Here is a 15,000-nt window from a genome sequence, read left to right as displayed (position 1 = left end):
AACAAATAAACAAACACGAACTTTGATCCGTAGATTTGACTTGGTTCTTCACCTGAATAAAATTGTTTGATATCAATCAACCACAACAAAGTCTGCAAATACAGGTATCATCGATTTATTTACTTTTACAAAATACTTTTCAGATATTTCGAGAAGGGTTATCAGCCGATCGGGATTCCCATCACTGCCCCATCCCCTTCCCCCCTTCCCCTCCTACCCCCTTCCCCCTACCCATTTGCCCCCCTTTGGTGAACAAAATAAAAAGAGGCACATCGTTCCCATACGAGTTATGACAAGGTTTTCATTCTCTAATGAATTACAAGACAAGAACTTATCAGTAGCTGGATGATAAGACGCTAACACCAGGTAGTGCTTATCTACGACTACATCTGTCTTTTGTGTGTGTGTGTGTGTGTGTGTGTGTGTGTGTGTGTGTGTGTGTGTGTGTGTGTGTGTGTGTGTGTGTGTGTATGCGTGTGTGTGTATATACATGTGTGTGTACGTGTGTGTGACATAGAGAGGGAGAAAACAATATAGCAGAACATTGATAAATGTATACATATTGAAAACCACTATCGTAGACAAATGAAAACTGAGATAAAAAGAGTTCTGTGCATTAAACCGTAGGCTAAAGTCCACTTCAGTTATAAAAGTGAAGAGTATATAGAATAGATATATAATATATAGAATATAGTCTCAGATAAGTTATCTCTGTGTCTCAGGTAACACACACACACACACACACACACACACACACACACACACACACACACACACAAATTCACATACACACACATGCACACTACGCATATATGTGTACACTTACACATGTACACAGAAACACGAGCCTGTACATACATAAGAAATCCTTTTAAGCGTTGACACAGATCTATTTTTCGTAATACGACGCGTAGGGTTCAGGCGTTCGAGCCCCGAGGGAGGAGGAGGAGGAGGAGGAGGAAGAGGAGGCGGAAGAGGAGGAGGTGGAGGAGGATGGATGAACGACGAAGAAAAATGTTTGAGACTGTAAGGACCAAAGGTGAGATATCACGCCTACACAGGAAAGTGGAGCTGGAGATGGAGGATGAGGTGAAGGTAGTGGATGGAAGTGGTGAGTGGAGATAGAGATTGAAAGCGTAAGTTCTTCTTAGTTCTTGGCTAATCTGGGGGTGCCACGGAAATGAATGGCGGTAGATAAAGGCAAAGAGACACCCGGCGCTGAGGGGGTTAATCCCACTTGTGGTTGGGTAAAGGTTATTAACGTTGCCGTTACAAACGCTGTAGCGTCGTTACAGTTACAGTTTGTTATGCTTACCGTCACAGGTACCATTACGGTTACCGTCACACTTTCCGTTACATTTTGGGTTATTCTTGTTACGGTTATTTCCTGTTTTTCTTTTTTTATTACTGCTACCTGTATCAACGTTAGCCGTTATTATTACTATTATATTCAATTTTATCACCCGTTATCATTACCGTTATTGTACGTTATTATCACTGTTGCCTTTTCCGTTATTACCCGTTATTATTACTGTTACCTCTACCTTTATTACCCATTACTATTACCGTTAACTTCACCGTCATTACCTGTTATCATTACTGTTACCTCCTCATTAAATAACTGTTGTTAATACTGTTACCTCTGCTTTTATTACCTCTTATCAATATTGTTATTTCAACTTTACTAGTTAAGATCTTTGGTTTCTTTTCGCAGAGGCTGATGACAACCTTCAGACTTCCTTCTGGCTAAAGTAATAAGATCACGCAGTGGGATTTTTTATTTCTATTTTGTATTATCTATTTACTTAATTATTTATTTTTGTCTTCAGTCCTGTACTTTTGTGTCCGTCGCCCCATAATAGGTGTCTGTCTGTCTGTCTGTCTGTTTATCTGATTCCCTTTCATTTTGGTCTTTCAGACCTTCACGATAAGTTTCTGTTTTCTTGTGATTCTTCCTGAGAAATACAAATTGATCGTGATATTTTCTTTATTCTGTTATTGTCTTTGTTTCTTTGTGTATGTACGTAGGGATGCGTGCATCCATGTATGTAAACGTGTTTCTTTTTTTTTTAATGACAATTTACCCCCAGCTCGCCCTTCCTCCTGTCAAGAAAAATATAGACAGGAGGGAGATAAGGAAAACAATACGAGGACAAGGGGGCAAGTGGGGGCGGGTCAAGGGGGAGGGGGGGCAAAGGAGGGGCAAAATCATGGGGGGCAAACGTCTGAGTCTGGGAAAATACGCTTAAGAGAGCATCAGCCCCAACAGATGGGGAGGACCCAAATTGGGCTTCCGAGGGTGATCCTGTATTGGAGGGTGAGGGCAAGATGAGGGTGAGGGCGAGTTGAAGGGTGAAGGGTAGGGTGAGGGTGAGTTGAAGGGTGATTGATGATTTTATTGAGCTTTAGTGCGAGAGGCGGCGTTGGGGGAAAGGAAGAGGGCTCGACTAGAACGACTTCTTGTCCTTGTTGTGTGTGTATTCACATTGTATTCACCTTGGTCTTTGGATCACGTGTTGGACTCGTGATCGACAGCTATTTCCCTCCCGGAAGAGAGCTCAGAGCTCGTATGACCGATCTATGGGTAATGCTATGACCTTACACACACACACACACACACACACACACACACACACACACACAACTCCCCGCCCACGAGAGTCAGAGTAACGACCCGAAGCGCAGCGATACCGAAATAATTTCGGCCCTGGGCAGGATTCGAACTGGGTACTGCGAGCACCACCGTACTTGGCAGTCCAGTGCTCTACCAACCGCGCCACCGAGTCGTGTGTGTGTGTGTGTGTGTGTGTGTATGAATATATATATATATATATATATATATATATATATATATATATATATATATATATATATATATATATATATGAAACTCTTCTGCTGGGATTCGAACCCTTGCCTGAGCGGCAAGGGTTGGAATCCCAGCAGAAGACAGAAGAGTTTATTTCCAAATGTCATTTGACACAAACATATATATATATATATATATATATATATATATATATATATATACATATACGCGCGCGCGCGCATATATATATATATATATATATATATATACATATATATGTATATATTTATATATATATATATATATATATATATATATATATACACATAAACCAATTCTTTGACTGTTACTGACATGTACATTTGTTTCACCTGCCTTCAGGCGATCTTATTCAGCATAGAAAAAGCCCTCTGTGCAGCGACAGGGCCAAAGGCTCTGAATTGGTCATGAAACTCGAAGACCGATTTGTGGAAAGGGTGGATGGTGGAGGCGAAGAAGAGGCGAGAAGAGAGAGGACGAGAGAAAGGAGGTGGAGGAGGAGGAGAAGGATACTGAGGACGGTGGTGAAGGGAGGAAAAGGGAGGAGGAGGGAGGAGGAAAAGGAGAAGGAATAAAAGGAGGACAATGTATCTATTTATATACCAAGAGATTCCCCCCTCCACCTTATAAGAGAGGTAGCCAACTCAAAGTCACGTACTCATTCCCATGCACTCCACTCCCCTCCACCACCCCTTCCCCCCTCCCATCTTAGCTCCTCATAGATCACGGGTCATCCCTGTATCCCGCCCACTGCCTTGGGTCAGAAGCAATGCAGCAAGACACAGTACATCCACAGCAAGGTCGCTTCACTTAATCGGCGAATCTCCCTTTCCGTCCCCTCATGCAGCAGAAGAGAGGACGGGAAGAAATCATTTTGGGCTGCGTCAAAATATCATTCACACATAAACAGCCCCCCCCCATCCCCCCTCTCCCTCCCCCTTCCTCCCTTGCATAACAGTATCATCTATACACAGCCACTCTCCACTCATCCCTGTCTCCTGCCTTCTCCCTTCCTTCCTCAACAGACATTCCTCTCTTTCTCAACGTCCCCTTCACCCCATCCATCCATCTCATCCTCGTATAGGAAGAGGAAAAGGAGGAGAAAAAGAGGGAACAGAAAACGAAGGAAAAAAAAAGAAACGATACGATTAACCACAACTTTGAGGTTTAGTAACTGCAAACCCGCAGCCCCATAGTTGCCGGCAACGGTCTTCTCGGGTCTCCTCGCAGACTCCTTTGGGAAGAAAACAAAAGCTCGTTTCGCAAGTAACGACTTTTCGCCGTGCGTCGTCCACGACACGACGTTGTGCTCTCAAATAGCCATGGGTATTTATGGACCCTTTCACACGTGGTCGTGGTCGTGACGTGGTTAAAGCTTCCATAAACACCCATTGGGTATTTCAAAGCACGACGTCGTGTCGTGGACGGCGCAGGGCGAAAAGTCGATACGTGTGAAATGAGCCTTAGACTGTTGTCAGCTCTCCTTATGATGAAAATGGGGGAAGGAAAGACATTAGAGGTTGACAGAGAGATTTTGGGCTCAAGATGAAGGCGAAGGTGTTGATGGACTTTGAAGATGATCAGCTGGGAGATGATTATTCCCGACGTCAACCTCACAGGACCACCACGTGCAGGTACTCATCGTTGGTTTCTGAGGAGGAGAAGGCGGAGGAGAAGGAAGAGTAGAGTAGTAGTAGGAGGAGGAGGAGTAAGAGAGAAGAGGAAGAGGAGGAGTAAGAGGAGAAGAGGAAAAGGAGGATGAGAAGTAAGAGGAAGAGAAAGAGGAGGAGAAAAAGGAGGAGGAGGAGAAGGGGTTGAGAAGAGGAGGAGAAGTAGAAGAAAGAGGAGGAGGAGGAGGAGGAGGAGGAGGAGGAGGAGGAGGAGGGGTTGAGAAGAGGAGGAGAAGTAGAAGAAAGAGGAGGAGGAGGAGGAGGAGAAGGGGGAGGAGAAAAGAAGGAGGAGAAAGACAGGAGAAGAGGAGGAGATGGAGATGGGGATGAGAGGAGGAAGAGGAGGAGGAGGAGGAGGAGGAGGAGGAGGAGGAGTAGGAGGTGATGAGCGTACGTTAGTGAGCATGTAGCTGCGGCCGAAGCCGCCAACTATACCCGATGCGTTTGGACTGTTGCAGACAGTCACTGCTGGAAATCGGAGAGGAGTGCGGGATTCGAACCCACGACTGAACGAATGCGAGAATAGAATGCTTCCGTTTACTCCACGAATGTACAGGAGGAGGAGGAGGAGAAGGAGGAGGAAGAGGAGAAGGGGAGGAGAAGGAAAAGAGGGAGAAGAAGGAGGAGAGGAAGGGGAGGGAGAGGAGGAGAAATAGGAAGACGGGGAGGAGGAGGAGGAGGAGGAAAGGGAGAAGGAGGAGTAGGGGAAAAGGAGGAGGAGGAGAGGGAGGAGAAAGAAGAGGAGGGGAGGAGGAGAAGGAGGAGAGGGAGGAGGAGGAGAGGGAGAACGAGGAGGAGGAGAGGAAGGGGGAGGAGGAGAAAGAGGAGGAGGGGGAGGAGGAGGAGGAGAGGGAGAAGGAGGAGAAAGAGTAAGAGGTAGAGGAGGAGGAGGAGAGGGAGGAGGAGGAGAGGGAGGAGAAAGAGGAGGAGAGGGAGGAGGAGGAGGAGAGGGAGGAGGAGGAGGAGAGGGAGGAGGAGGATAACGTATAAAGTGACGCTGAGGTGGACAGGGAGAAGTACATGTTTGCAGAAGTCTTTCTTTCCTTTTCTTCTCTCATCTCTTGTTGTTGTTGTTGTTGTTGAAAGGGTCAACGAGGAGAGAGCGAGAGAGCTCCTCTCTCTCTCTCTCCCTCTCTCTCTCTCTCTCTCTCTCTCTCTCTCCAGATCAAAGGGGCTTAGACTTTGCCAGCGTTTCGATGGGGATTTGGTTCCTGACACCGAAACGAGCCTTTTTTCATTCATGCAGGGCTGCAAGAGGAGGAGGAGGAGGAAGAAGAGGAAGAGGAGGAAGAGGAGGAGGATGAAGGGCAAGGGGGAGGAGACGGTGGGGAGTTAGAGGAAGAAGAGGGGCAACAGAAAGACGAGAAGGAGGAAGAGGAAGAGCAGAGGGGAGAAGAGGATGAAGAGGAGGAGGAAAGAGGAGGTGGTCAGAAGAAAATGAGGAGGAGGGGGTAAGAGGAAGATGAGATTGAGGAGGGGGAAGAGGTGGAGCAGAAAGAGGAGAAGGAAGAGGAAGTGGAGGAGGAGGAGGAGAAGGAAGTGGAGGAGGAGGGGGAAGTGGAGGAGGAGGAGGAAGTGGAGGAGGAGGAAGTGGAGGAAGAGGAGGAGGAAGTGGAGGAGGAGGAAGTGGAGGAGGAGGAGGAGGAAGTGGAGGAGGAGGAAGAGGAAGTGGAGGAGGAACAGAACAACATAAATAGCGCAGGCCACACGTGTTAATATGGCCGACTGGAACTTACGTTTCCTTGCTGAAGACCTAAAAATACGAGCTAACCCAGCGTGGAGGTGATGGGTTTTGAGGTATGGTGCAAGATGAAAGCACACGATCATAGAACTGCCTTTGATTTTTTTTCTTCTTTTTCCCAGAGTGAGTGTTAGGTCGTTTTTGGTCAAACTCTGAAAGACTCCTCCCTCTTCTTCCCCTCCTCCCTCCTCTCCTCCCTTCTCTCTCCTCTTCTCCTCTTCCTTATCCGAAATGGAACCTCTTGATACAATCACATGCCAAAGCACCTACATGGTCATGGGATTTATTTTTTCAACTTTAGGTATCTCGGTAGAGATGTATGTTCATAGAACCTTGTGCTTACCTTGTAGAAGCCTTCTCCTCCCCACTCCTTGCCCCTCCCCCCTGCCCCCTCCCCCTCTACTCCCCCCCCCCGCCTCCTGATCCCCTCCACCCAACCTGTTTGGGGGTATTCTTGTCCTTGGCTGCGTTACAAAGGAATAAGTGTCCAAAAAATCTGGTTGGTCACAGCGAGCGGTACCATAATAGAGAGAAAAAAGTAGTAAACATTGGGTGATTTAGTTATTCAACTAATGGACAAGGATTGAGGAGGAGAATAAAAACCGGTAAAAAGAAATTGAATGGTCCAATCATGATTGTTTACAGCAATGGTAGAGGGTAGAAATGGCCCAACCGCACTTGTTTATGGTCCACGCTGTAGCACGTAATGGGACAATCGAGAGGCAGCGAGGTGACCGGAGGGGTCGGGTGGAGGTGTGGAGGTGTGCCAGGGGTGGATGAGGAGGAGGTGGAGAGTGAGGAGGAGGTGGAGGGAGAGAAGGAGGGAAGAGAGGGGAGGAGAGACGAGAAAGGAGGAGAGAAGAGAGGTGGAGAGAAAAGAGAGGAGGGCAGAAGAGAAAGGAGGAGAGAAGAGAAAGGAGCAGAGAAGAGAGAGGAAGAGAGAAGAGAGGAGGGGAGAAGGGAAAGGAGAGAAGAGACAGGAGGAGAGAAGAGAAAGGAGAGAAGAGAGAGGAGAAAAGAAAGAGGAGGAGAGAAGAGAAGAGGGAAGAAGAGAAATGAGAGAAGAGATAGGAGGAGAGAAGAGAAAGGAGAGAAGAGAGAGGAGAAAATAAAGCGGAGGAGAGAATAGAAAGGAGGAGAGAAGAAAAAAGAGGAGAGAAGAGAATGGAGGAAAGAAGAGAAAGGAGGAGGAAAGAGAAAGGTGGAGAAAAGAGAGGAGGAGATAAGAGAAAGGAGGAGAGAAGGAAGAGGAGGAGAGAAGAAAAAAGAGGAGGGAAGAGAAATGAAGAGAGAAGAGAAAGGAAGAGAGAAGAGAGGAAGACAGAAGAGAAAGGAGGAGAGAAGAGAAAGGAGGAGAGAAGAGAAAGGAGAAGAGAAGAGAAAGGAGGAGAGAAGAGAGAGGAGAGAAGAGAGGAGGAGAGAAGAGAAATGGTGAGGGAAGAAAAATGAGGAGGGAAGAGAGAAGGAGAAAAAGGCAATGAGGAGAGAAGAGAGCGGAGGAAAGAGGAGAGAAGGAGAGAAGAAAAAGGAGGAGAGAAGAGAGAGGAGGAGGGAAGAGAAAGAAAGGAGGAGAGAAGAGAGGAAAAGAAAATATAAAAGAAGAGAGGAAGAGAGAAGAGAGGAGAAAAGAGAAAGGAGGAGAGAATAGAAAGGAGAGAAAAGAAAACAGGAGAGAGGGGAGTGGGAGAGAAACGAAGGAGGAGGGGAGAGAAAGGAAGACAGAGGAGATGAGGAAAGAAGATAAAGGAGGAGAGGAGAGGGTAGGAGAGGAGAGAAAGGAGGATAGAGGATAAAGTAGGAGAGAAGGGGGAGGAAGAGAGAAGAGAAAGGAAGAGAGAAGAGAGAAGAGAAAGGAGGAGAGAAGGGAGAGGAGAGAAGAGAAAAGAGGAGGGAAGAGAAATGAAGATAAAGAGGAGAGAAGAGGAGAGAAGAGGAAGGAGGAGAGAAGAGGAGAGAAGAGAAAGCAAGAGAGAAGAGAAAGGAGGAGAGAAAAGAAGAGAGGAGAGAGGGGAGGAGGAGAGACAGGAGAGGAGAGAAGAAAGGAAAGAAGAGGAAGGAGGAGAGAAGAGAAAACAAGAGAGAAGAAAAAGGAGAGAATAGAAAGGAGAGAGAAAAGAAAAGAGGAGAGAGGAGAGGAAGAGAGACATGAGAGGAGGAGAGAAGAGAGAGGAGAGGAGGAGAGAAGAGAAAGGGAGACGACAGTGTCTGTGGGCAGTTTGTGGTCCAATGGTCTTCATCTCTCTTTCACTTTACTCTTTTTTTTTTCTCTTTATGCTTCATCTCCTCTTTTTTCTCCACACCTCTCTATTTACCTTCTTCTCTTCTCTTTTTCTTTTTCTCTTTCTCTCTCTTATATTCAGACTTCTCTCGCTTAATTTTCTCTCTCTTTTCATGTCTCCTATGAACTCTCTTTCCACCCCGATGTCTCTCTTTTTTTTCAATATTTTTTTCTTCTCTTTCTCTTCCTGATTCCAATTTCCCATTTTCTTCCTTCACTTCAGGACTTGAATTCACTCCTTTCCCTTCACCATTCTCTTTCTTCCATCTTTCTTCTTTCTCTCCTTCCCTTCTTTCCTTCCCTTTCTCTCTCTCTCCCTTCCTCCCTCACCTTCTTTCCTTCCCTCTCTCTCTCTCTCCCTCCCTCTTCTTATTTCCTTCTCGTACTCATCTCATGCTCCTTCCTTCTTCCTTCGTTGTTTTTGGATCTTCACCTTTTGGTCATTTTTCGAATGAACAAACGAAACCAGACAGTCGAACTACAAGAGGAAGATTCCTTCGAGAGTGTAGACAGCCAGAAGAGACCAGGGAGGTCGACACGGTTTTCGAAGACCCATAAATCCTCTGCCAGACCGTATCAAGATTCATTCGACGGTTCGATTCCTGGGACCCACTGCGGGCTATGTCGCGTTGGTTCTCGGCAGTCCTGACCAGGCGAGGAGGCGACCCGACGTCGTCAAAAAAAAAAAAAAAAAAAAAAAAAAAGGCTTGCTAAAATTGACAGGGTTTTGCCTACCAAGCACTTCCCAATTCGTTGGAATGGGATGGTGAGTTTAGAATTTGTTCGAATCAGTACCTCGATAATAGCCAGCAACGGCCCAAAGGCCCTCAGTAGGTATCTCCAGGAAGAAACGCTCGGATCCTCTTTTTTTTTTTTTTTTTTTCACCAGTTGTCAACTCTCATGTATGGGAATATATCAAGAGGAGATTAGATATTTTGAGCTGGTTTGGACACCGAGTGTCAGCCCTTCGGGGTATCAACAGGTTACTTAAAGCCCCAGTCACACCAAGCTTACGACCTGTTTCCGACCATCTTCGACCGAAAATCAAGCGATCGGTCGGCGACACAAAACCCATGCAAGGAATTGAAATGGAAAAAGTTAATGTGGTTGATAAGATGAAAATCTATGTACTGGGGACTATTCAGTGTGTGTTGTAATATATCTATCTATTTATCGATCTATCTATCTATCTATTTAGCTATCTTATTACCGGCTACCTGGTGGTCGGAAACAAGTCGTAAGCTTGATGTGACTGGATTCCTTACATGGGAAAAAGGAAGATAAGTTCCTTCGATACATATCTTGTAGGATTTCCATTAGCAAATGAATATAATTATTGTTAGTCCTTTGGGAGATTTTATACATTACACAGATCGCCTAAGATCATCCGTACCCCTCCTCCTCCTCCTCCTCCTCCTCCTCCTCCTCCTCCTCCCTTCTCTACATACCTGGGTCTTGGCGTCAGAGTCGTTAGCCGAAGGAAGGTTCTGCAATACAAGAAGAAGAGAATCATTAGATTTCGGTCGTGGTGACAATAAAGATGACATTGATGACGATAGCAAGATTTACAGGCAACTAATAGGATGTCTGGGAGTGACGGTGAGGGTTTTATTTTATCTTATTTATTATTATTATTATTTTTTTTTTAGCGAGCGCGCGTGTGTGTCTGTGTTTGTGTGTTTGTTCGCGTGTGTGTCGTAGAATAAGGAAAGGCTCAAGGCCAGAATATGATGACACGAGTTTTATGGTCCCTACCTAAAAGATAAAAACAAACAAATAAAACAGAATACAATAAAATAGAATAAAGAAGTACACTAGCCCCCAAAAGAAGAAGAAGAAAAGGAAGAAGAAAGAGAAGAATAACAATAAGAATAAAAAGAAGTTGAATTATTATTATTATTATTATTATTATTATTATTATTATCATTATTATTATTATTACTATTATTGTTATTGTTATCATTATTATTATTATTATTAGTAGTAGTAGTGGTAGTAGTAGTAGTAGTAGTAGTAGTAGTAGTAGTAGTAGTAGTAGTAGTAGTAGTAGTAGTAGTAGCAGCAGCAGTAGTAGTAGTAGTAATAGTAGAAGAAAAAGAAGGAGAAGAAGAGGAAGAAGAGGAAGAAGAAGAAGAAGGGTAAGAAGAAGGAAAAGAAGAAGAAGAAGGGTAAGAAGAAGAAGAAGAAGAAGAAGAAGAAGAAGAAGAAGAAGAAGAAGAAGAAGAGGAAAAAGGGTAAGAAGAATAAGAATAAGAATAGGAATAAGAAGAAAAAGAAAATCGGTCTCCAGATCTCTGGCAAGTATCGGTCTTTCTCGGAAGACTCTTGCAGCGCAAGAACTTGGCGGCGGCAGTTTCTCGGCCCGAAGTGTCTTCGAAGTAAAATCCACAAGTTAACATTCCTGAAGGGTACGGTTTGTAAATAGATCCTGGTATTCCTGGGAAAAGCGAGGGTTGTTAAGGTTATGAAATATTCCTACACACCTAGGATGGACGTGGGAAGTCGTCTTCTTTCTCAAAGAACTCATGGAATTGAATTTGTGAATTAAGACTTTCGTTGAATTTTCATGGCAAGGTATCAAGGGTAAGGTTACTTGGAGTAGGAGTCGTGCAGCAATTGATCAACGACTTGGTAGGATATATATATATATATATATATATATATATATATATATGTATATATATATATATGTATATATATATGTATATATATATATATATATATATATATATATACACAGTATATGAGAGAAATTCGCTAATAACAGCGACATCAATCCGATAATTTTTATGACAGTCGCATGCTAAGGCTCTGTGAAGGTGACCTAATGGGTGGCCGATAGCAGTGGGTTCGAATTCTGCATGCGACTGTCATTAAGATTATCAGATATATATATATATATATATATATATATATATATATATATATATATATATATATATATATATATATACATATATATATATATATGATGGGGTGACTTTGGACACCCTTACCTGAATAAAATAATTTGACACCAGCGGGAACAAAATTCTAAGAATAATTCACACTGTCAATTACTGATGAAAACAAAAAATCTTACGATATCATTAGCTATCACGGATTTCTTTTTAATACGACTGTAATTGGTTCTTTTTTCTGTGACATTCGTTCAAGGCCATCTACGTTTCGTTCAGATATCAAATGGAGTATATGAATCAAGTGATATAATCGGGGAACTTCCTTTTTCCTTATAAAACTCGAATGAGATGCGGGAAACAGAGGTGGACTGAGGGCCTCGTCTCTGACGAATCTGTTCCTCAACCGAATGAAACAATTTGGAAGAAAAATACTCACAGAGCGTCAATGAGGTTGAAGGGGAGTTAATTAAGGCTGGCACTGCGCTGAGCGAAAGTTTTGGTAACCCAATGGTTTTATAATGTATCGGACGAAGAAGTTGAAGACACGTATATTTACCTCAAAGTTTTTTTTTTAATAGGGTTGGAACTCTCTCCACAGGATGTCTGTTTCTTCCTTAGGTAAAAATAAAACCTTATTTAGGTGTTTCATCTTTTGTTATATGAACGTAAAGGTGATGCATGTGTGTGATGATGTGCATGTATTTCTTTTGCATGCTTGTCGATTCATTATACATTTTGTGTGTGGTTTTGTGAAAACGATTTTACACGTGCCAGATGTTTGTACTAATTTAATTTTATTTTTCACTTTTAGAGTTCTAATTGTCTCCTTTTACTTGTGTACGGTAATAATATTTTTCGAATTCTTGTAAGAATCTGACATCTACTGTTTTAAGGGCTAGGTTGTTCTATCTTTAATACTATTGATTTTAGAGAATTAAACTTCTTTTCAGTTTTCCGGTCTATTGCTTCTTGAGGTTTCAAATTATCATGTTCTGTCGGTCTCTTCAATATTGCCTTCAAGTGCTCTTCTTTATCTTTGTGCTTCCAGAGTGTGGTGGCAAAAACTTCGATGTCACTTCGGAAACCCATACTTCTTTCGTTCTTGAAGAGTTCTTGGGTATCCGTGGATGACCGCTAAGGAAGATCGAATGTCGGACACTACATCAACATCTCACTCCTGTTTATTGCCCATCCATCTCTCATTTTTAGGAAATACAACTATAAAATAATGATAAAAAATCAAATCAAATAAAGAAATGAATAAATAGATAAAATAAGATGAATAATTAGATAAATAAATACGAATAAAACATATGAAATAGATAAAAGGACATTTGGTACGTACTATCTTCAGGGTACATGAAATGACTATTCGATATAACCTGTCAAGTCCACAGCAACCTTATCTACCTCTTTGATGGTTCTGATCCAATACTTTCCCGACCACACTGCTGACACTGGCTCCTCTCTCTCTCTCTCTCTCTCTCTCTCTCTCTCTCTCTCTCTCCCTCTCTCTCCCTACCTTTGTGCATGCGTGTATATACATGTACGTATGCATGTAGGTATATACTCGTATATATAAATACACACACACACATACATACATACATACATACATACATACACACGCACACACACACACACACACGCACACACACACACACACACACACATACACACACACACACACACACACACACACATATATATATATATATATATATAATACTGTATATACATACATATATATATATATATATATATATATATATGTGTGTGTGTGTGTGTGTGTATGTTTCTGTGTATGTGTGTGTTTATGAATATATATGAGTGAGCGTGTGTATATATATAAGCGTGCGCATTTGCATGCGTTTGAGCTCACTGAGATACAACAAACATATCATCATGTGCTAGTGTGAGGCGAGTAGATGGAGGAGTATGGTGGTGGTGGTGGTGGTGGGGGTGGGGGTGGTGGTGGCGGTTGTCATATAGGTGGCCTGTACAGATGGAGCGATATCTTCTCTAATGTCGATAAAAGAATCTGATTTCATTTGTCTGACTTACTTATTTGTTTACTTATTTATTGCGATGAGAAATAGACACTTGGGAATGGATGCTAAGAGGAGATTGTATGAAAGGGTGATTGTGCCGACAGCACTGTATGGGCCAGAAACGTGAAACATAAGAGAAGAAGGGTTTAAATGTGTTTGGGATGAAATGCATGAGATGTATGGTAGGGGTTACTAGGCTGGATAGAATGAGAAACGAGGAGGTGAGGAGGAGAGCGGGGGTAGAAAGGGTACTGGAAGATAGGGTTGATGAAAGAGTATTGGAGTAGTTTGGATACATGGAAAGAATGAGTGAAGAAAGATTATTAAAAGAAGTGTGGAAGGCAGAGGTGGAAGGAGTGAACATGAAGGGGCGACCAAGGATGAGGTGGATGGATAGAGTAAATGGGCCATTGGGAAGAGTCCGCTGAGGAAGGGAGAAGACAGAAGATAGGGGTGAGTGGAGAATGGTTGTGTATGGATGATGCTGTGATGCATGGAAGGGAGTTGGTGGGGGATGGGGGGGTGAGGGAGTGTGTGTATATGATATTTTGACGCAGCCCAAAGGAATTTCTCCCCGTCTTCTCTTTTTCTGCATGAGGGGACGGAGAATGGGGGGTCGACAATTAAATGAAGCGGCCTTGCTGTGGATGTGCTGTGTCTTGCTACACTGCTTCTAACCCAGAGCAGTGGGCGAGATGCAGGGATGACCCGTCATCCAGGAGGGGCCAAGAAAAGAGGAAGGGAGTGATGGTGAATGGGAGTGGAGTGGGTGTGGATGAAATAGGTGGGAGTGGATTTATGCCTTTGAATTTGGCTACCTCCCTAGTAAGGGGAAAGAAACCCTTTGGTATATGTATGTATTTATTCATAATTGTCTTGGAATATGTAGACTGTCCATCCTTATCAATGACCCTAAAGCTAAGTAAATAAATACACAAACAAATGAACAAATAAATGAATAAATAAAGGAGCAAATGAGTAAATGAACAAATAAAAAATAATAGATGACTATTATTCTGATCTGGTATAACTTTGCAAGTCTATCATGGATAGTAATAATGACAATAATAATAACAATAATAATAATGATACTAATAATAGTAATAATAACAATAATAATAATAATAATAATAATAATAATAATAATGATAATAATAATAGTAATAACAATAATAATAATAACAATAATAACAAGAATAATAATAACAACAATAATAATAATAATAATAATAATAATAATAATGATGATGATAATAATAATAACAACAATAACAATAATGACAATAATAATAATAATAACAAACCGCGGGCTTCGCCCCCCCCCCCCCGGCTTTGGCGGGGGCTTGGCTGCGCAAACAGCGGCCTACGGCAGCAGCGGCCTATGGCTGCAGCGCTCCGCGTTCTAATCCCACGATAAGGATCCCGTGCTGGGGATCCCGTGTTGGGATTCTGCCCCGAGGCCGAACCCAAGGGACATTTTTTCCTGGTCAGTTCAAGGGAACATGGCGACC

The 15,000-nt window shown here is 43.0% G+C and overlaps 1 protein-coding gene across 1 annotated transcript in view; it reads right to left on the bottom strand.

The window, feature by feature from the left end:
- Window positions 1–15,000, bottom strand: part of LOC143041022 (octopamine receptor beta-2R-like) — a 277,536-nt gene that overhangs the window by 83,348 nt on the left and 179,188 nt on the right. The window contains exon 3 of the mRNA XM_076212599.1: window positions 9,987–10,025. The gene's annotated coding sequence lies outside the window, so the exon portion shown is untranslated. The remainder of the gene's footprint in view (window positions 1–9,986; window positions 10,026–15,000) is intronic.

Source organism: Oratosquilla oratoria, chromosome 30 (assembly GCF_046742065.1).
Source record: "Oratosquilla oratoria isolate Oo_2021 chromosome 30, ASM4674206v1, whole genome shotgun sequence".
NCBI lineage: Eukaryota > Metazoa > Arthropoda > Malacostraca > Stomatopoda > Squillidae > Oratosquilla > Oratosquilla oratoria.
Note: the sequence above shows the minus strand (reverse complement) of the source record. Positions and strands in the feature narration are given on the sequence as shown.